Genomic DNA, 22,364 nt, shown 5'->3' with positions numbered 1-22,364 from the left:
GCTGTAGAGGGCAGTGTCACTGGCCCTCATATGTGGGATCCGAACCGGGGCCCTCTGGCATCCCAAGCCAGTTCTTAACCAACGCGCCACTCGGCCAGGCCAAAAAAATTGTTTTTTCTTATAGGTAGCCAAACCAGAGAATGGTTAGATTATTAGGTATATTCTTTCCGGGTAAACACAATTTCAGGGGACATGTATCTAAATTTTTGCAAATTATGTCACATTCCCATTAGGCACTACCTAATGAAGTAGAAAGGTGATGAAATTGTGAAGTTAAAAAAGTGCAAGTTGCCCTGACGTTTCTGTAATATGATCACATTTAAATTAAACCCTAAAGCTCTATATTTGTATTTGAACATCTGTAATGTCTATAAATGCACAGAAAAATTCTTAAAGGAGACTCCAAATGGTTAAGAGGGATCATACTGGGGAGGAGAGAGGAGTGGGATTTAGTGAAGAGGGCTTACTTTTTATCCTTTATTCCTCTGTATTGCTTGCATTTTTTAGTAATGAAAACATGTGTATCTGTAGTTAAGAAAAAATATATCAGAACTAAAATAGTGATGTAAAGTTGCCTTATTATTTTTGTTGAATGGTATGTGAAATGTCTTGGATAACTGACCCGTGGACATTCGTAAGGTCAGAGGAGGTAAGCAACTGATTATATTGGGTTGTCGGAAAAGTCGTGACGTATTTTTTCTGTTTTTCATTGCAAAAATGTGTTGTGACTTTTCTGACAACCCAATATCATTCCTTATTACCGGCAACCTGAGATAGTTGAAAAAGGTCTGTGCTCAGGCAGCCGATATGGATTCTAACTCCATATCTATTGCTTGATATCACAGGATTTGGGCCGGTGGATTTATCGCTCAGGTCCTTAGTTCCTTATCTGTAACATTAGGATGGCAGGCTAAATCAGGTGGCAAGCAATGAGCATGTGGCCTCTATTCTCCAAACCCTCATTCTTGGTAGGCATTTTTAACCCATTATGGCTCTGTTTCTGCTGAGTCAAGAGCTGGCATCCAAGAAGAAAGGTATTTGTCATCATGGATTACCCAGAGAGGCACCATAGATGATTAGAAAGAGTCTCTGAGCTTCCTTGGAGCCACAGGCCTTGGGGACAGACGAACTTGGGTTGAACCCCTGCACTGCCACAAACTGCACAATGTAATCTTAGGCAAATGAATGAAAAATGGGGGCAATAATTACTACTCCTGAGCCATCCTGTCATCAGCATGAAGTCTATCTTAGCTAATATTTTCTCTAAGGCTATGACTTTAATCTGAGAAGAAATGTTGAGAAACTTTACCCTAACTTGCCTATGATTCTTGGTGTTGTTTGCTTGCTAGGAGCTGCCTCCCCTCAGCAACCCAGCATGCTTACATACGCCCAAATTTGCTTCTCCATGCTGATTAGTCCAGCAAAGATGGACTGTTGAGCAGGGCATCAGAATCTCTGGGCAATACACAAAGCTTGTGCACGGGCCTTACAGATAGGTACCTCCTCTGTGAGCTCAGCATCAGAGGTATGATTGTTGATATTCAAGGAGGAATCAAAGAAGAGCGGGTTCAGCCTGAAGAGCAGTTTAACTGCTCTGCTTTGATCTTCAGCCATGACGGGTGTGGTCTTTTGCCTGAATTGAGAGGTCGATAAAATGGCTGTTTCTCTGCTCTCTCCACCCCCTTCAGTAGCCCTGTGAGCATAACTAGGTGGGGTACATGATGTAATTTGATTTGTTAGAGTGTGAGTAGTTTATAACCATCATTTGGGAGTAAATTACTTAGCCGTATTCTTCTTTATGACGGGCTGAAGAAACTTACTTGATGGTATAATATAATTTATTCTTGTGAATAAGTGAGTGACCTTCACATCTCTGTCTGTCTCCTGTGACTGATGGGACTTCTCTCCCTCAGGGAAATGGCCCACCATTTTTACCACTGCCCACCATATTCCACATTCTGTTCCACTAATTGTGTACATAAATAAGCCTGCCTTCCAAGATGCTGATGAAAATTATATTAACATACTAAATATCGAAATAATGCTGCCGGGTGTGTAACAAGGCATCTTTCTTCTAAAGGTCTGCAAGCAACATTCAAACTATTTTTTCCTGTATTGACAGTCCTACTCGATATTGAATCAAAGAGTGCTTGTCCTATCTTACAGATGGGAAAACTAAGGCTCACAAGTAAAAAAGGCAAGCAGTGACCAGTGGTGCAGAGGCAGGTCAGAGAACATGTACCAGGAAAGGAAGCACCTAGAGAGATGTGTGTAATATTTGTCATACTGGATTGAAGTGTGTGTAGGCAGTTTGTGTCATGCATTGCTTAATGAACTTATAAGCACTGATATTTATGGAGTCCCAAACTTATTTCAGGCCTTGTTCTAAGTATGGACATAGATTAGATCGCTTAGTCCTGGTGACAGTTCTTTGAGGTGAGCATTACTATGAAGATTCTCATTTTACACAGAACAGGAAAAGTTAAATAATGGGCCCAGGGTCACACAGAACAGGCACTAAGTGGAGAATCAGGGTGTGCACTGCATTTTCTCGACTTCTCATGGAAGGGAGCCGAAGAGACTTCAGAATGATGCACTCAGTTTAGTATTAATATTAATTAATAATTACTTTAGTATTAGTATTTCTCAGGATATCATTGTTGTACCATTCTGTATTTCTAAATTCTCAATAAATATGGTAAATGGCAAATTGCTCGGCTTGCTATTTTTTGAGGGGGACTGTTCCATAATTAGTAAGTTTCCAGGTGATTCCTGCACACACTATGTTGAGAACCTATTATTTCTTTTCAAACTCGCGCTGTGCGCAGTCGGAGAGATGAGTGGAGCGGGATGGCGTGGAGTGGGGAGGCCAGCACCTGGCAGATGAGGCTCACCTGCTGCAGCCTCAGTTCCTCTGACGTTCTCTTCTATACTTCAAGATTTTCAATAGGATTTCATGCAAAGGGTCCTGCAGATTAAAAAAAAAATGACTTGAAAACCCAGCCTAATCCAACCTCCCCTCCCCCCATTTCAGATGCATAGGCTAAGGTTCAGAGACACTAGAATGGTTTTCTCAAGGTAATCCAGTTTAATGGGAGTGGTGGGAGAGAACCCTCAGCTTCCTGAACTTTGGGCTATTGCCCTGACACCATACTACAGGCACTAATTAGTGATAATTGCTAACTCTCAGAATAGCAGCTCTGAAAAATCAAGATAAGAATGTGCACCATGCATATTGACTAAATACCCCAGAAAAGCTCAATGCAGCCAGAAGATAAAAGGTCGCAGGTACTCACTGTGAACACGGCAAGCGAGGGAGCAGGAGCCGTTTGTTAGAGAAACCACATATGTTCTTCTGGAGCCTCAAGGGATTTGTACACTAAGGGAATTGTCTTGTGCTCTCTGGATTTTACAGAAAAAGCAGGATTTGGGGACAAAAAGGAAAAAAAAAAACCAAATCAGTATGAAAAGAATTTTGAGGATGTAAACCTGGATCAAACCCGGAGTCTCCACGTTTACAAATGGAAGTGTGAGAATGAAATAGAAAATGTGGGAACCATTTTAAACATGAGTCAGGGGATCTTCCCCAGAGGAAAGTCAGACCATCCGGAGAAAGAAGAATCTAACTGAATAGTCAGGGTGATGGACAGTCACCCCGTGGGAAGAAATCTCCTCACTAGTGTGAGCATCTCTTTGGTGGTAGCTCTAACTGCACAGAGCAGAGTCAGTGCCTTAGCCAGGACGCATCAGGAAGTGCATTCCTTTCCTCCCCGGAAGAAAACCTGTTCAGACTCATCCAATCAATCCACTGTGCCTTGTTTCTTCTCCTTCACAGGGAAATCAATAAGAGAGTATTGAGCGTGGATTTCTAAGGATTTCACAGTCTTTTACATTGCTGCACATGGAAGGATTGTGGGTCACTTGTTCTTTCAACTGGAGGTCATGGATTTAAAGAGGAAAGCAGACATGTTATGTGCATAGCTGGCTATCTAGATGTCAAGAAGTGGATAGGGTTTTCTGGATTATAGCTTAAATTTCCAAACTCACAGGCTCCTGAGAAAGTGTGAAATATTTCTCAGACTGATGTGCATAATTGAATGAAAAGGATTTAATGTGAAATTCTAAGGCAAGTAGAATGTTGCCCAGATGGAACTGCAGAGCATAATACAGAGGGAATCGAATGAATGAATGGACTTCATAAGTTTCAAATTGTCATATAGAGTCTTCCAACAGTGCAAGGGATACCCAGCAATTCTTAAAGAGGAAATACAGTGATATAATTAGAAATCATACTTTTGGAGTAGGAAATTGATGGGGTGGTGCTAGAGAGCAGACACACAGTGAGCTTAGATTTGTAACACAGAGAGGAAAAGACAAGGCCAGAGTGTTACTGAAACTTGCTTGAACAGTGACTGGAATGTAGCAAAGGAATTTTCTTGCGACATATAGATTCTATAAAGTCAGAGGTGGAATCATGACAGAAAGGAACTGGGTAAGGTTAAAAGGAATGATAAAAGAAGTCATGTGATTTTTAAGTCTATCGAAATTGTTTGATTTAGCCGATTTGAGAAAGGTGCTACTAACTAAGAGAGTTTTAAATTATGTTTGAAACCAAAGGACCTGGAAAGCATAGGCCATCACTTAGGCTTAAGTTAACACATGGTGAAAAGAAAGTAAAACTTCTTAAGTCGGATTTTACTTTTATCTTCTGAATTATGGAGAAGGGTCTTCAATGAGAAAAAGAAGAACAGAGGGATTGAAGCTCATGGAAAGGGAATGAATGGTAAAGGAATGTGGAATTGTTTAAAATGAATTTAAGCCAGGTCTAGATCACTGGTTCTCAACTCTGGCTGCATATTAAAACCACTAGAGAAGCTTTTAAAAATACTTGCAGAGATTCTGATTTAATTGGGATGAGGTGAGGACCCAGGTACAGACATTTTTTAAAAACCTCTCCAGGGGATTCTAATATACAGTCATCTTTGAGAACCATTGCCCTGGATAAATTAATTATACACCAGAATTCACAAAGAACTTAACAGGTGTTACAGGTGGAGAACAGACGAGGTGTCAGAGACTGAAGATATTATTTTTAAAAATGCAGAAAATGTGGACTCTGGAAGCTATAAAACAAGTCTGACAATCTTGCTTAATATACTCTGAAAGAAAATGTTTTCTGAGCTCTTATAAAAGAAAGTGATGATTATTTGGAATCAGCATGGACTTACTGAGGAAAGCCATAAGAAACTCAGAGAGAGAGAGAGAGAGAGAGAGAGAGAGAGAGAGAGAGAGAGAGAGAGATTTTATATGGGTAAATCAGTGGGAAGTCAATGCCTTGATTTTAGCAAGTCATTTGACAAAGCACCTTACAATATTAATATTTTGGGGCAGTGTTTTTCTTGGTGCAACCTACAAAGTCATGGGTGCCTATGGAGAGACACCTCAGAAGTCTCTGAAAAACAGCAAAGTGGGCAGGCCCTGGGCAATTCATCCCACGACCGACTTGAACCTGAGTGACTCTGCTTCTAATTTTATATCACTCTTTTGAAGTGGATTTTACTTGAATAAAGTTTTATTGCTAAAAACAATTTGGAAACTACTATTTTAGATGCCAAGATGCAAACATCAAAGTGATGTGTAATAAGGTAACGTTTATTAAACAAATAGGACCCTCTGTTATTCACAAACTAAAGAGGAATCTTCATAGTTTGCTGTCCTTTCATGAAAACTTGGATGAAGGGCCAGCCGAGTTGCTTGTTGGTTAAGAGTTGACTTGGAAATTCCAGCTCTGACTAGCAGGACTGCTGGTTTGGATCCCACATGGGCCAGTGATGCTGTGCCCTCTACAGCTAAGATAGTGAACAACAGCTCGACCTGGAGCTGGACTGCCATGAGTCTCCTGTGACAGTGTAGGCTGAAGTGGGGCTGTGGTGGGCTGCCATAAGCTACTGTGAGTGGCTGGCAGCCAGCATGAGCTGCTGTGAGCCGCTGTGAGCGGCCGTCCAATGGCTGGCAACCGATCTGCCTCAGCCGGGAAGAGCGCAATGATCACAATACCAACATGGGCCAGTGAAGCCATGTCCTCCACAACTAGACTGAAGAACCAAAGGACAACAACTTGTCTGTTCCCCTTTCCCGATTCCCCAGCTATATTCCCTCCCCCAATTCCCCAATAAAATCTTAAAAAAAACCAAAAAAACTTGGATGAAAATGAGCTTACGAAGTTATGCTTGTAAATGTGGCTAAGGACAGCAGGTAATCTAGCTATCAGAATCAAGAAGAAAATAACCTTGTCAGATGAAAATGATAGATCCAAGCCATGAGATTATAATTTTGCATTAGTCAGCTCAGGCTGCTATAACAAGATACCATAAGCTGGGTGGCTCTAATGACAGACATTTACTTTGTACAGTTCTGCAGGTTGGGTATGCCAAGAGAAAAGTGCTGACAGATGCAGTTCCTGGTGTGGGCTACCTTCCCAGCTTGCCACCAGCTGCCTCCCTGCTGCATTCTCACATGGTGGAGGGAGAGCTCTGCTGTCTCATCATCTTCCTATAAGGGCACCTATCCCATCATGAGAGCCTCACCCTCATGACGTCATCTAAGCCTCATCACCTCCCAAAGGCCTCCACCTCAAAATATCATCACATTGGGTGTTGTTAGGGTTTCCACATATGAATTGGTGGGGAGGATACAAACATTCAGTCCATCGCAAGGAACAAAGATAAACTTTCTGCTGGTAGATTATAGAAAAACTATGATTTGTATTAAGGCAGGACTTCATAGCTATTCATCTGTAAAAGTTTTGAGGCTTTATATGATCAGAGCCTAAAGTGATAAGAAGAGCAAGGTGATTATTAAAAAAAGTGAGCACAATACTATTGTAATCCAGTTTTCCAGGTCACAACGTGCAGAGGATGATAATGGTCACAATAGCAGTAATCGCTGGCAGTTTATCTTTGGCTCACCCAGCATGTAACTGTGAGAATCTAGATATTCCTCCACACTCCCGGACTTTCAAATTCCTTTTTAGTTCAGAGAGCCCCCAGGGGACCCCTTACATGAACTTATAAAACTCATCTGACAGTTACTATTTAGAGGTGACAATAATTCATATTTAACAAGGTTGTTGTCTGATTAAGGGGATTAGGTGTGGGAGGGCGTTTAGTAAACTATAGGGTTCCGTACAAAAAAAGAATTAAGTGTGGTATAGAACGAGCATTTCTTTGTGCAGATGTTGGACTGCCCTGCCCATATCCACACCACCCCGCAGCACTAAACCCCTCCTTCCCCCAGCTCCTGGCCCTGAGCTCTCATCCCTCTCTGGGAATTGCCCTTGGAGAACTTCCCCCAAGGTCACACCCCCTTCATGTGTTCTGCCAGAACACAGTGTCAGGTCTTTGTGGGAAGGTGGGGAGGCGGGTACAAACATTTGAATTCCTTGCCCACACTTAGGACTATTCTAAGGGCTCATCCTAGGTCTAGGTGGCCCTCCTGGGACTGGCTGAGTCCTCTGTTGTGACTGTGCTTTAGCCCACCTTCTTTCTCCCTCTGTCCCATCCTACTTCCTGCCTTTCACTGAAGGGTATTAATCCCACAAACATACCCTAATATGCTTTCGTCATACTAACCTTTGTCTCAGAATCTGCTTTCCGGGGAACCCAGTAACATTTGCCAATCAGACAAAGGAGGATGGAGCTTTGCAGATATAATTTCCCCCTTTCTTGATTGTTAAGTAATTAGGGCTCATAAATGCAAAAAAAAAAATGCAATGCTTCCTTTATTCATTTCTCCAATGAGTGTCCACTTCACATGTACTATTACATCCTCTGGGCAAATAGAACATTTGACCCTTAGGACACGTTTCTGATCAATTTGTGAAAAAAGGACCTAGTGAAACGCAAATGTTGTAAAAACCAGCTTCATAGTAAGTTGCAAGTTGCTGGAGGAAAGTGCTTTGACAGCTCAAGAGGAGTCAGCGATAGTGTGACCTGAAATGTTTTGTCAAGTTTTGGAGTCAGAGATCAGAGAATTTTGGAATTTGGCATGGTCTTAGAAATATTCAAATCTTAGACCTCCTTTAAAAGGTGAGGAAATTGAGTCCCAGGAAGATCAAGTGACTTTTCCCCAAATCACAAAGCTAAAGTAATAGCTGAACCTTGAAGGAGGGGGTAAAATTTTGATAACAGAGATGTCACCCCAAGTTTTGGTGGTCTTCTTAGTCTTCAGAATAAGTGTTAACCTTGGGGCTGTCCACACTCTGCAAAGCTCTGATCTTGTCACAAGGTGTGAGCTCTTGGGGACAGTTATTGGTGTATGCTCAGCACTTTCTATGTAGGCACTCTGGGATCTGTGCATGTCTGAACAAAGCACAGTACCCCAGGAAAGTGGCCTGTGGGCCCTGGCACTTCTTTTCCTATTTACTTCCCATGACAGCCATGGCTGGTACTTCCTGCTCATGAACTTGCCACCTGTCTCCTAGCTTCTAGTTCCTGGGGCTCAGCTAAAGCTGCTCTGAAGTACAAGCCACGAATCACATGATCTGGATGTCATTTGGAACATTACATTGTAGTACCCCTGTTCTGCACTCTTTCCTTCCTTTGGTGTAGTGTAATTTAAATATCTCCAGCAACTCCATGATATGGTTTACAACAGTAGTATTTCAGACTGACTTTTCATCAGAAGCTTAGAAGGTGATTCAAAGTTGCAGTGACCGTTCTCTTCTAGCTGAGATACCAGACAAAGGCCGTGGAGGAAGATCTGTGTGTCTCCTTATCGAACAAGAGGCCTGGCCAATCTTGTGAAAAGAAGTACAATTGGAAAAGGCAAGAAACTCAACAGCACAGTTAAATGACACTCATCCAGACTTCTGTGAAGCTACCTTAGGAGCAATTAGAACTTTTTATTACAGTTGGTGATTTGCCAGTTGTTGGTAATGTACTAGCTTCAGGCTACCAAGGCTAACCTTAGTGGGAATGTATGCAATTTCTTTACTTAATAAAATCATAAATAGTCATTTATTAATTTATCTTTCACCTTATTTTGAAGTCATAATATACAAAGTGAAACAATTTTCACAAAGCTGAGACTAGTGTAAAAAATTATCCTACAGCTCTATCATTGTAACGAATATAATTTTTACGTATTCCCTTCTAAGCTGTTTACAAATTCTTGTGGACAACAATAGAGACAGCTTATTAATTTTCTTCAGTCACTTATGTGCATTTTCTTTATCTTTCTATTGAGTGGTCATGCCATAATTAGCTTAATCATGCACTTAAAGTTAACAATCATTCTCCTGTTTTTGAGCATTTTTTTGTTTTTACTTTTCCAATATAAATAATACTTTAATGAACATTCTCATTATACAACCTTTTCCACATATTACATTATTTCTTCAGAAATAATTCCCTAAAGTGGAATTACTGGTTTAAGAAGTACATATGTAATGATTTCTCAAACATATTTGGGCACCAAAAGAGATGCACCAGTTTATAGTTCCATTCAGTATTACTTTATTAGGTAAACAAACAAACAAACAAACAAACAAACAAACAAACAAATAAACCCTTCCCATTTTTTAATTTGTATTCCCCATTAATCCTGTAGGGAACTGATCACTAGTAAAATTGTTTGCTCACAGAAAACTCTATGATCTGTTGAATGTACAAGTCAGGTAGTATGAATTTAATGGTATGATAAAAAGGTTTTAGGGAGGGTTTCTTGCAACCTCTGCCAGCGTAGTGCTGGTGCCCTGTAACTTGAGGCATCAGCAGTGCCAACTTTGGAAGCGGTGATACCAGCACTGGTCAGTGAATCTGGCATGGTCACAAGCTGCCATGGACAACAGTGCCCCTAGCATCAAGCACAGGGACACTGAAGCAATGCCCATGCTTATGAAGAGGAGGATTCCAGGAGACCCAGCAGTAGGATGAGGCTGGTTCATACCTGGCTGATTGGTCCCCAGTGGATGCATCCAACAGGCAGGGAGACCTTAACAGTCATGAAAGTCAAAAGTGCACATACCATAAGCACAGATGGGAGGAACATGAGATCTTTTGATGGGGATGAAGTAAGGCATACAGCATGGGATGAAGAAGAAAATGGATTTATTAGTATAAATATGGCCTGTTTTTGTTTTACCATACCAAGCCAGTTCAGTTTAAGGAAATGTAGTTTAAAGAAGAAATACTTCCAGAAATTTTCCATTGAACAGCATGACAATTTTTGCTTCAAAATATATTTTAAATTATAAGGAAAATCATTCCATTTGCAATTTTACATTTAAACAAAATAAAGAATTATATTTTTCATGAATTTTTGACATGTATTGAATGGATCATATAATTTTTTTTGGGGGTTATTTAGCCTATTGGCATATAAACATGGATTGTCCTATCTTGAATTAGGATAATAAACACATACATTTAAAAATATGTACTGAAAATTCATTCTGTATAAGACATTAGGTGAGTTAAGCAGTATAAGGGATAATGCATTTCTACTATCTGATTATCAAAAATGATCAAGATGATGACATGATTGTAATTAGGGAGATTGTTTCTTTCATTTCATAAAAATACCCTTGCCACCGATCTCTTATTTGTCTTGGCCGTATATAATATAACTTACTTGAATAAAATTCTTAATTCTTAACTTTGCTTATATAGAAACAGTTATGGTACTCAGATATTTTGTGGGTTTTGACTGTGCTCAAGTTGCTAAAATCGTACTTCTTAGGGGTACACATCGGAGAATTTCTAATTTTCATGGTGTGCTAATAAAGCTGGGCTGGCCATCAATCTCTTGTTTCAATAATTGCTGTCCTTATTAAAAATGCTAACTGGAGCCTAGTGACTAGAAGACTCAGATATCAAAACAATTATACAAAGGGGTCATCTCAGCATAAACTGGACTCGGCTTTAAACAATTTACTTTTCTAGTATCTCTTTAACCCATGTGCCTAAATTCCTGATGAAAAACCAGTGTCAGAATCTCTCCAAGAAAGAGAAGTTTGCAGTACCCTCCAGATTTTTTTTGGTGTCAAGGATCAGAAACAACCTGAGAACTAATTCAATTACTTAGATCGCATTTCTAGAATGCAGGCCTCCCCAAAATATGGATCACAGAGGGCCCCTTAACTCAGGTGCTGAAATGTATTCACCTGTTGAAACTCAGAATTTTTTCTCGCAGGACATGGAAAACACCCACATATCTCTTTACTTATATTACCTGATATTAACAACCTTCAGAACAAATTGAACTTAGTGTTTTAATTTAGATCATGTAACATTCTTGGCACATGAATATTACTTCTTATGAATTAGTAATTAAAATTTTCTTCTAAAATGTATACTATTGTGACTTTTAATATTCTTCTTTCTGAAGAGAGAAAAATGTAAATCAGATGAGAAGCAGTTACAATGCAACATTCAGTTACTGGCTAGGAGAGGAATGAAGGGGGAAATGAAAAAAAAATGTACCAAGACTTCTAGCCCTTAGATTTAATTAAAAGCTGCTCTTTTTGTTTGCCTTTTTGGCATGGCTGAAGATTAATATATTTTTTCATTTTTCCATAAAATTAAAAATGTCCATTGTTGCTTTTTAGTGGATAGAAAAAATTTAAATCAGTCTCTGAAATAATACTTCAAACCAATAACCAGTCATTTTGAAAAAAAAAAAAAAAACAACCTGAAGAAATTTGAAATAAAATTTCCTAAAAAGCTTTCATTTGATTTCTCCTAGTTATTGAGAATATATTTCTAGTGACTGATTGTTTCATTTTACAAGCACCCCATTTATGTATTAGCAGGAAAGCTTTGAACTAAGTGTCTCAATTAAGCCTAGAGTTAAAATTCTGGTTTTCTTTATCCCATTTTCATATCCATCTATTTCCACCCAGTATAAAGCTCACTGTCCTTCATTTCAATTACTGTGTTTGTTGTGGTGGTTGTTAAGCTTCTGCTGTTGCATACACACCATGATAGGCACCAGGAACAGAAAAAATAATAAAACAAGTACTTACCATAAGGGAATTCATATCTAGTGGCAAAATTGGCAATAGACAAAATAATATTATCATGATGTTTAGATACGTGAAGTTATACAAAGTGGATTCTATTAATAAAAACATATTAGCAGAAACACTTAGAGATTATATCAAATTCTAGAAGGATTTATATATATTATCTATTGGGTTGTTGGAAAAGTAATGATGTATTTTTTCTATGTTTTCTGTTGCAAAAATGCATCATGACTTTTCCGACAACACAATAGTTCAGATTTCTCAGTTTACAAATAAGGACACTGATGCTCAGACCTGACAGTGAGAGATAAACTGGTAGAGGATCCAAACTTCCTTACCTTCTAATCTTTCACTGCAACAAGAGTTACTCGTACAAAGGGGTTAATTTGACCACCATCTATAGATATGGACCTCGCCCTCTACTATTTCTGAATTGGAAATTAAACAACCTCAGGTGTTCACCCGCTGGCATGAATTTAAAGCCTCTGTTTTAAAATTTAGGATTTATTATTATTCAGGTGTGGTGAGACTAACAGTTCAGAAGATGATAATTGCCATTGAAAAGATAGTTTGTTACAGTTCCCAAGAAGACAGGGTACACCACACCCTGCGGGGCCCCATGCAGAAGCACCAGGGTGGGTCAGAAGGCAGAAGGAGCGGGAGGAACGCACAGGCAAGAGCCTTTATTGTCGTTTCCATGGGAAGAAAACGGGGTTAGGACTGGCTCGTTGGAATAATTGCAGCAGGCTTTGTGACAGAGAGGCTTTCTAGAGTTGTTTGGTGCCTGGTTCTGAGACGACTGGGACAGAGGAATATTGATCTGGAATGTAAGCGCTTGATAGAGGCGGTATGGGGGATATGAGTTCTGGGTTAGCTGGTTTGCATATAAAAGTTGTGCTTGTTGGGGTTTCATTAGCTATCTCTAGTAATTAACGAGCCATGGGAAGGACAGTCTTCCCCTACTCAGCAAGGTCCCAGATGCTAGAGCATAAAGAATATAGAAAATAAGAAAATATAGTTAATATAGTCTTTCTACCAAGGAACATGCATTTTATTCTTTTTGGGGATAGGGCTGCCCTTTAAGAGAAGCAGTTCTGATTATCAACATTATAACTGCCTATGATGGTGTTTTTAGTTTAGTTTATTTTTACTTAAGCCAGAATATCATTATAAAATATTGTCTTTCTTTAGACATGATACTCAATATTTCTGGAGCTGCATGTCATTTGAACTTTGGTAAAAACTTGAGCTCTCCAAATGACAAGTGATAATATAAACTTCCAAAATACACATATTTCTATGACTAGTAATTACATTTCCACACTTAGAAGAATGGATTTGTTAGTTTAGGCAAAACAACTCTTTGAGTGGAAAAAATACTCGCTAGATAGCATATTACAACAGGTTAGTATTTTAAAAGTACACTTACAAGTTCATGTTTTGAAACTTGGAAAAATCTTTGTACAGAAACAGTTTCTACAAGTAGAAGATGGGTTCACATCTTCTTTACTGTATTAACCCAAGCATAGCTAAACTTTGAATTCAGGGGTCCCAAGGTCTAATTAGGTAAAATTTTGAGAGTAGAAATGTTTGTTGCATGGGAGAAGATGGACGTATTTGTGGAAAATATACCTATTTGTGAAATTGGCTTCATTAGGTTTTACACTGACTTTATTATCACTTCTCTCATAAACTCCAACCCAATCTAACCCAATCCTACCCAAACAAAACCACACACATAGTTCTCCTCACATTCCCAGTTATCTGTCCCTCCCGCTACTCCTCACGCTCAGAAATGTACCCATCCAATTGCACAATGCTCGAAAAACATATTCCTCCTTTGCTTCTAATCAATACCAGTGTAATTTAGCATAACTAGATGCTAGGGGGAAAGTAACATTCTCAAACTAAATCATATTAAGATATAAAATATTACTAGTCAATCTCCTTACCTTCCCAAAGCAGTTGAGTTAAAAAAAAAAAAAGATACAGGTGACCTAAATGAAATTATAATGGAGAGCAGGGGTGAGGTGTATATCTTCAGCAATGTGACAATATAAACTATATATTAGGTAATATAACTTTTAACAGAGAACTCTCAGGTGTGCATATCAACTCACTATGAAAGGATCCTCCCTGGAGACCCACTTTTACAATTACTTTGCACATTAATTGTTAAAAGGCTCTGAGATGTTCTGTGATAAAGAAACCAGTTTAACTATAAAGGTGAGCTTGCTAGTATTATTGCTATTTTCCACAATGTCTTTTTTTTTTTAAATGTAATTCTAAATATAAACATTTTCTCAGAAAGCCAAGCTTTTTTACAATAGTTCCCATGGTAGGGACAAGAGATTCTTGGGAGGGGAAGGAGAAGGGTGATAGATGCTATTTTTATGGGTAGGTGCTTTGTAAATAAAATACCACAAATTTGTGGGGACAATAAGCTTAACACATGACTAAGGATTATGTCCTATAAGGGTTACGATAGCCAGTGCCAACAAGGATACAGGGAGAAGGATGGGACACCTCGATGTGCAAATTGAAGTGTAAGGAGTTGGTTATTTTAGGTAACAACAGAATATCAAATCCATCTTCCAGGTTTGCTACAGATAGTCTATAGGCAGCTGAGGCACTCAGAGGCTCTCATTTTAGAATTCAGTGATGTGAAAAAATTCTGATAGGGACGATATCCTATGTCAGGGTGCTGTTTCTATCTCTTACCATCACTGTGCAAATTATCTGTTGCTTTTTGGTGTGAACTCTGTGGCTGCCTAGGTGGTGGCTAGAATTTGTCTTTTTCCTGAAGAAAGTAGGCTTGGAAGCTAGCTTGCTGGTCATTTACATGTGGGCTTCCATTGGCTACAAAGAAAAATAAGCCACTGAAAAAAATCATGCCTTTTTATAATTTTTGTTTTCTTGATTCATATGATTGGCAAATAAAGGGTTAATTAAAAAAATAGGGTAAAGGGTGACAAAGGTCTTGGTTTGAACTTGCTCCTTAAAATGAAAAAAATATACACAGGTTCATCAAATGACTCATTTACCTGACAATTATTTGTCTTCCTCTATTCTCAGTACATATTCTTTACCTTTTGCCCGTGTCCTTATAAACTTGCTATAATAAAGAAACAAATAACAAAAAAACATAAAACCAATCCCCCCCCCCACAAACCACCTTTGCATTCTGAAACATAAGATTTCTACCTAATTTGAAATTTCTGCCAATAATTTCACCAGAAGAATGTGCCAAACAGGAGAATATTTTTAGTTCCATGAGCTAAACAGCAGATACAGATCTGTGGTTGAAGATAAACAATCTGTTAGCTAAATATTTTAAAATCATGAATACAGTTTCCTTTTAATACAGAGCATCAAATCGTTTTTAAAGCTGAGATTGATTTTATCAGTAAATTATTTTTTTCTCTTCTAGTGGATAATTAACTGGTTTGTTTAAAATGATGTTAACGTTTTCAACTGGCCACTGGATATGGTGATGGGAAATACCTGTTTCTGTAGACACCCTCCCCAGATACAAACAGTCTGTTGTCTGACATGGGTCTTTTGCTCTTATCATATGCATTGTAGTTCTTGTGAAAGGAATGCATTTTAAAAGGAAGCTATTTGTAACTCCAAAACACTATTAATTCCTTCTGCTCATCATTGTCATTCTCTATATGATGAAGAAAGGTCTTAGAGATGTTTCCTTAATTTGGCACAGGATCACTCCAAAATCCTAAATAATGTTGTCATATGAATTGATACTGTCCTCTATTGAGTCACTTAATCCTTTTTTATATTTGTTTGACAAAATGGGTCATTGATTAAATACTATGATTCAGTTATTTCTAAAAAATAATGAAATAGAATTTTTTTCTTAGGTTTGTCTAATAAGAATCATTTAAATTGCAAAAGAGCTACCCTCACGAGACTCCTGCCCGTTCTTTCTATTGTAATGAGGGCACAAAACAATATTTTAGATAACTGGGACAAATTTTAGGAAGATTTCTACAAAATCATAAATGATCAAGTGCTGTCTTAGTCAGTTTGGGCTGCTATAACAAAATAGGACTGACTGGATGACATAAACAACAGATTTACTTCTCACAGTTTGGGGGACTGGGAAGTGCAATATCAAGGCACCGGCAGATTACTTGTCTGGCGGGGACCCACTTCCTAGTTCACAGATGGCCATCTTCTCCCTGCATCCTCAGTGGTAGAAGGGGTGAAGGAGCTCTCTGGGGTCTCCCTTACAAGGGCACTAAAACCACTCATGAGAGTCACACCCTCAGGATCTAATCACCTCCCAAAAGCCCTACCTCCACATGCCAGGACATTGAGCATTAGGTTTCAACATATGCATTTGGGACGGAAACCTCGTCTATAGCAAATGCAAAAGAAAAAGTTATTATAAATCATATTGTCAACCAGTCTTCTTCAAAGCCATCTACAGCTTTTCAATTCATGTAAGAATACTTTTTTTAGCTCTCTGCCATGGAGACAAAAGCATATTTTACTAAGACTTTTGGTCTCAAGAAGCTTATAATTTGGTGTTTTGTTTTTATCAAAGTGTGTGTGTGTGTGTGTGTGTGTGTGTGTATTTAGCTCCACATATTCTTACCCCTGAAAGGGAGAAATTTTTACCTTAAAATTGATTTTGTTGTCTCTTTTAGATTATGGACTGGTGGCTTGACTTGAACCTTGTGATTTATAGTACAGCTATGTGATTTTAGGGTTGGAGCAGGTGCTACAATATGGGCATTTGTACACTTTTGTGTCCACAGGCATGGCTGCATGAAATAGCCTGAACAAGGGGTAACTTAGAATGGAGATTTTCCTTTTACACATCATTGACTATTTCTTCTCTTCCCACTCTGTCTTTTCAAGAATAAATAATAAGCTTTGGTGTTTTAATTATTATGTCTATTAGAATAATCTAGTCTCCAATGCACAGCAATTTAAACACCTTTTTATTCATCAAGTTTTGTTTTTTATCCCTGAAATTATTTTTCTCAAAGATCAGTTCTATTGTTGCAGGAGGTCTGTATTGAAACCTTTCCAAAGTTAAACTAAAATTTTAATATGTCAGTAACAATAATAATAGCAATCATAACGAAATGAAAACTATAATTTAATATTTGTATTCCTAGCACTTAACATATTTATTATTTCCTTTGATATTCTAACCATCTTCATAGATAATATATTTTAGTGAACAAACTGAGTTTCAGAACATTGCGTCCATTTCTCAATATGCCCAAGTACACTTGACCCCAAACTTGGATTCTACCTATTATCGACACTGGATGATAGTCTAGTTATAAAATTTAACTTTCTTAGTTCTTTGCGTGAGGCCGGTATGAAGGCATCTTAGCAAATGTCTCTGAAAAATTATTGCTTCTTTGCTTACTCAGTCTCGAGGCTTCTAGATTTGGGTCAAGTAGTCTCATGCCCAGATATAAAGATTTTCCAAATACGACTTTAGAAACCCATTTATAGAGTACTGAAGATTTTGTTCGCTTGCTTAGGTTAAATGCAAGCCTGGAACTTGATGACGGTAAATGTCGCCAAACCGTCTTTTCAAGTCAAAGGAAGGGCGACAATTTGCCGTTGCTGTTTGGACAGGTTTTGCCAAACGGAATGATTTTTTGGATCTTGCCTGATAGGAATATGATCTAATATTAGGCTCTTCAGAGCTAATACACTGGAAATCATTTTTATTTTTGCAATGAAAATAAAATACTTACTTGGGAGACATTTGACGCAGTCATTCCCACCCTGGCTGGAGCCTTCTGCCCGCACTCCTATTTCCTGCCTTGACTGCTAATGCTCTGTGAAAAATAAGCGCAGATGAGAGGACGCAGTGACATCTGCCTGCCTGCTCACAGTTCCATAAGTGACACTTCTGTGGGATGCAGTTGTACTGATATTGGTCGGAAGGGGAATCCATGTTTCATTATTGAAAATAGCTTTTTTTTTCTTTATTGAAAATGACAATTGTGCGTCACAGGAAAGTGGGGGCTTGGAATGAAGACAGGGCCAGGATAAATTTGGCTTTTGTCCTTCGTCTGATCTCAGTTTGGATTCTGTTTGCAAGATGAACACTGTTCAACCCCCAGGACCACAGGGATTTTGAAAGGAGTGGGAAACAGCACAGGTGCACTGGGCAGTGAACAATCAGATAAAGTTGAATCAATGGCTGGTTTTGTCTGTCCTTTCAGGAGGACCTTTTATTCCCTTCTTCCCCTGCCTCTATTTTTTGGTCACGCTGTGTGATAAGTAATAAAATCAAGGAATTGGATGCCAAGACTTGGCTTCAGTTCAACCTGATAGATTATTGTTCTAAGTGTACTATTTCTTGCCCTCCTGCTGTGTTTTTAAAACATTTTTTTGGCAGTTATACATAGAAAACAAAAACGTTTTATTATATATATATATATATATATATATATATATATACACACATACATACATATATATATATTTAACGTATGATTTAATATATCTGTATTACACACACACAAGCTTGAATCATTAACATTTGTGCAGGGGATTTGAGTATTTAGGGACAAATTCTTAGCTTTTGATGGATAGATCAGGATAAAATAATCATCTGTTAGTCACTGAGTTTGAGGAAAGTTTAGTACAGATAAAGATGGTCTCAATATATGTGTTTCAATACTATGGATTGTCTTTTAAATCTCCATAGTCTTTTATTAGGAAGGTGAAAAATGGTGGTAATATTGACTGCAGAGGGTAGAGAAGGATGTGTGTTGTGTAAGTAAAATCGAGGTGAGAATGGACATGTATTTGAATGATGGATTGATAGCTAGTGGTTAGCAACTATTAACCTTTTATACTACTTTGTATCACAAAATTTGTAGGTTCGTCACAGGCTTGGAAAAAATGGGGACATTATAGCACTAGTCCATTATCACATCAGTGGCAATGCTAGAGATACTGTTATTATTAAATATTTTAACAATTATATACTTTGTATATATTCTACAGAAATCATTGCAATGCCAAGGCAAATATATTGTTCAAAAAGAGCAGATTTAGTTAATAGCTATTAACTTTATCAGAACTTCTTTTAGTGAACAACAATCTTCGCTTTGAAAAACGTCTACTTTTTGTTGATAATGTCTGTTTAATTTAAATATAGCATGCGATATTGTACATTGGAAATGGATAAAAATAGATCATTTGAATGAAAATAATTATGGTTTCTTAAATAAGAATCTTCCAGAGATTTAATAATAATTTTCATTTAAAATGCATTTTCCATTGAAATGTATACCCAACGATCTGCTAAGGCAGAGAGGATGTTTAATTTTCAGTGGGAAGCCTGTGGTTTAGAAAGTTAAGTGACTAAGTTCTGAGAGTGAGTCAGAGTCAGGACACAAGTCCAGGGTTTCATCAATTCCCTCCTGTCTTAGCTCTATCCCTAAAAATTAACAAATAAAAATTCATCCTTGAATAATGACTTTCCAATTAACTTCACATAGAACAGCTCATTTAACATTCAGGGTTACTCAGTAAGAGAAATATTATATCCATTTTACAGATAAAGAAACACAAACTCAGGAATTAACCTTCCAGGGTCACTGGTTTAGAAAGTGTTGACAAGAAAATGTTAAGAATAGTTTTCTGATTCCTAGTGTAGCATAATAGAAGCTTATTCACCTTGCAAAGAAGGCTGCTTTACCCCCTTTTTCTCCTTGTGAGAGCGTATTCTACAGTTCTTGGTTTGGTCCATGACATATGGAAATAATGGTCAAATTTTGGTTAAGACATTTAGCTTGTCTACTAAGGCGAAGGTTGAAAAGAATGTAAATTTGCTAAGGAGATAATATAATTAAAGCAGGAGTTTGGCCCAAGTCTTGGGTAGGGAGATGTGGGAAGCTGATATTGTAACAACATCAAAATACTTCAGAGAAGATCCAGCAGGGTGAATGTAACTACCATTAATTATACAATAAAAGCTACAGATGACTTGTATTTGAAGATTTGGAAGGAAGGGCCTTTTCTCCTCTATTACAGAGTTGGGGTCCTTTGTGTACCTATATAGAAAGCAGCTGAATTTGTTTTTGTTTCAACTATATGTATCTTCAGAGTAGTTAATTCCCAGGTTCCTTGCATTTGAAAAAAAAAATGAACTATCTGCTAAAGTTTTAGCTTGTTTTTGGATGTATTTATTCCCTTTCCCTTTCTGGATTTTATTTGAGTAGATAAAGAAGACCAAGGAAAACAGTTCAATACAAGCGTGCAAACTCAAGAAATAACTCAGCTTTACCACAGAGTTCATCTTTGGCTTTGAGCTTTTTACAGCCTGGGCGAAAAATGACAAGTTCACTGAATTTTAATAGAAATATTTTCCAAAACTTTACAAGAGGAACGCTCAGTGATCTAATGAAAATGATATTCAAAAGTATTCCTCAAGAATGCAATCATATTTTTGACTCTCTCAGTTATCTTTATTGAAATCAGAAGATTTAATATTAAAGTGCAACTCAGTGCAAGCAAATCTATGAAGGCCTAATCTAAGTGATCCCAAAATCTGGTGGTCTTCTATAGTCCAAGGACAGAATCTAAGTTCCAAACTAGGGATTGTGGGCCAGGACATTCCTAAGACACTCTTACTTCAATTTCATGTGTCTCAGACAAGCTTTTGTTAAGAAAGAGCTAGAGAGCAGTTATGGAGATTATGCTAACTGTTGAGAGTAGATAGATATCACTAAGATGCTCTAAGGAAGAGCTAGGACACAAAACTCCTGGCCCCATGACAGTGGAGAGGTTATACAGCAGAATTAAGCCAGCTTACCCAGTGGCCTGCAGCCACAGCTTTGCACCAGCTTTCCAAGTCACCAATCCTTGGCTCTCACTTGGCCGTGTCTCTGGCACCCTGACTTCACAGCTCCACCGGCTTTTTGGCCCTTTCTGCCCTTCACAGTGCTGCCTCTTGGATCACAGACTGAACCAAGAGCCAATTCCTACTTCTCCAGTATCAACTCTCACTGGAACTTGGCTGATTCAACCTTGTCAAGCTTTGTGAAGGGCCAGGCAGGACAAAAGTCAGGTCTAGTATATCATATTGATCACTGATTGAAGTTATATTCTATAGAAACAAAATGAGTTATCTAACACTGAGGTGCTCTTGTGAAAGGTGAGAAGACAATTTTGGGGGCAGGGGCGATATTTAGGCAATGCTGGGGCACAGATGGCATGGCTGGTTCACTGCATTTATATATTGCTGATCCAGATATCAAATCCATGTCCACTGTCCTGTAGCTCAGGGTTATTTTCCAACTAAACCAAATCAGCCTATTAGCCTTTCGCCCTTTAAAATTCACGCTGTCATAAATGTGTAGAACTTTAGAGCATCTTTGTGACAATCCAGCCTAAAGGCTATTAACATGCACAGATATCCTATGAACTGGATGTGCCCCACATATGTGCAGAGTATTTCAGAAAAAACAAAAACAAAACAAAACAAAATAAAGCAAAACTTGAATTGATGACTAGTTTGCAAAATTCATGAGCTTTTGTGTTCAAATCTGGATTTTCAGGTTTTCTTTAAAATTAGATGTGCCATATTTGGACCTTTACACATATGCCACAAATAGCTGGAGCCGAGTGGCTTTGGCGGCTCTTAGATCAGCCATACACTCTCTAGTTTCCTCTGCCCACTACCTACTGTCTCCTGGACATGGGGTACAAGAGTCTGTTGCCATTTATCATACTTCAATATCACTCAGCCCTTCACTCATTTATATCACCTGCCCAGTCCCTGAAACTATTGAATGTGAGCCGCCTGAAGTCATCCATCATGTACGCTTTACCACTGAGGGACTGAAGGCCCTCCGAAGTCAACCCAACCTTGGAACTGAGGATTAGCTCTGACTGGCTCAACTTCACATTCAGGAACACTTTTTTCTTTTCTGTTATGTCTTACTTTCTGTAGCTCTTTAGATTCATGTTTTCAAATCAATGAATATCATAATAAATATGTATATTAAATATTTACTTGTTACATCAATCAAATACATTCATATGCTGGATTTTCTTCATAGATAATTGATCAGGTATAAACAGTTTCAGGAATCTTAACATGTGTGTTGTTTTCCTTATGATACCGTTTTTCAAAATTGTATCTTTTCTTTTTTATCCCCATAGATATTTGAAATTTAATCCTCAATTACAACTCTTTAATAGTTATTTTGGCAAGGGTCCAGGGCATATCTTGAACTAATGTATTTTGATGAGATAAAATACAGCCTTATCTATCTGTAAAGTCTACATGATGTAAATAAATCATACGCTTCATTTAAATATTTAATTT

General features: G+C 38.1%; 1 long non-coding RNA gene across 2 annotated transcripts in view; it reads right to left on the bottom strand.

Moving 5' to 3' along the window:
* LOC109379842 (uncharacterized) overlaps positions 1-17,944 on the bottom strand; it is a 46,922-nt gene extending 28,978 nt beyond the window's left edge. Inside the window, exons 1-3 of one of the 2 annotated variants that reach the window (XR_002123287.1) lie at positions 17,770-17,944; positions 3,297-3,402; positions 2,895-2,968 (exon numbers count right to left, since the gene is read on the bottom strand). This is a non-coding gene — a long non-coding RNA (uncharacterized LOC109379842). Of the gene's footprint in view, positions 1-2,582; positions 2,969-3,296; positions 3,403-17,769 lie in introns of those variants that run through there. The other variant, XR_002123286.1, reaches the window with a different exon arrangement.
* Between the last annotated feature and the right edge of the window lie 4,420 nt (positions 17,945-22,364).

This window comes from Hipposideros armiger, unplaced genomic scaffold, assembly GCF_001890085.2.
Source record: "Hipposideros armiger isolate ML-2016 unplaced genomic scaffold, ASM189008v1 scaffold_30, whole genome shotgun sequence".
NCBI lineage: Eukaryota > Metazoa > Chordata > Mammalia > Chiroptera > Hipposideridae > Hipposideros > Hipposideros armiger.
Note: the sequence above shows the minus strand (reverse complement) of the source record. Positions and strands in the feature narration are given on the sequence as shown.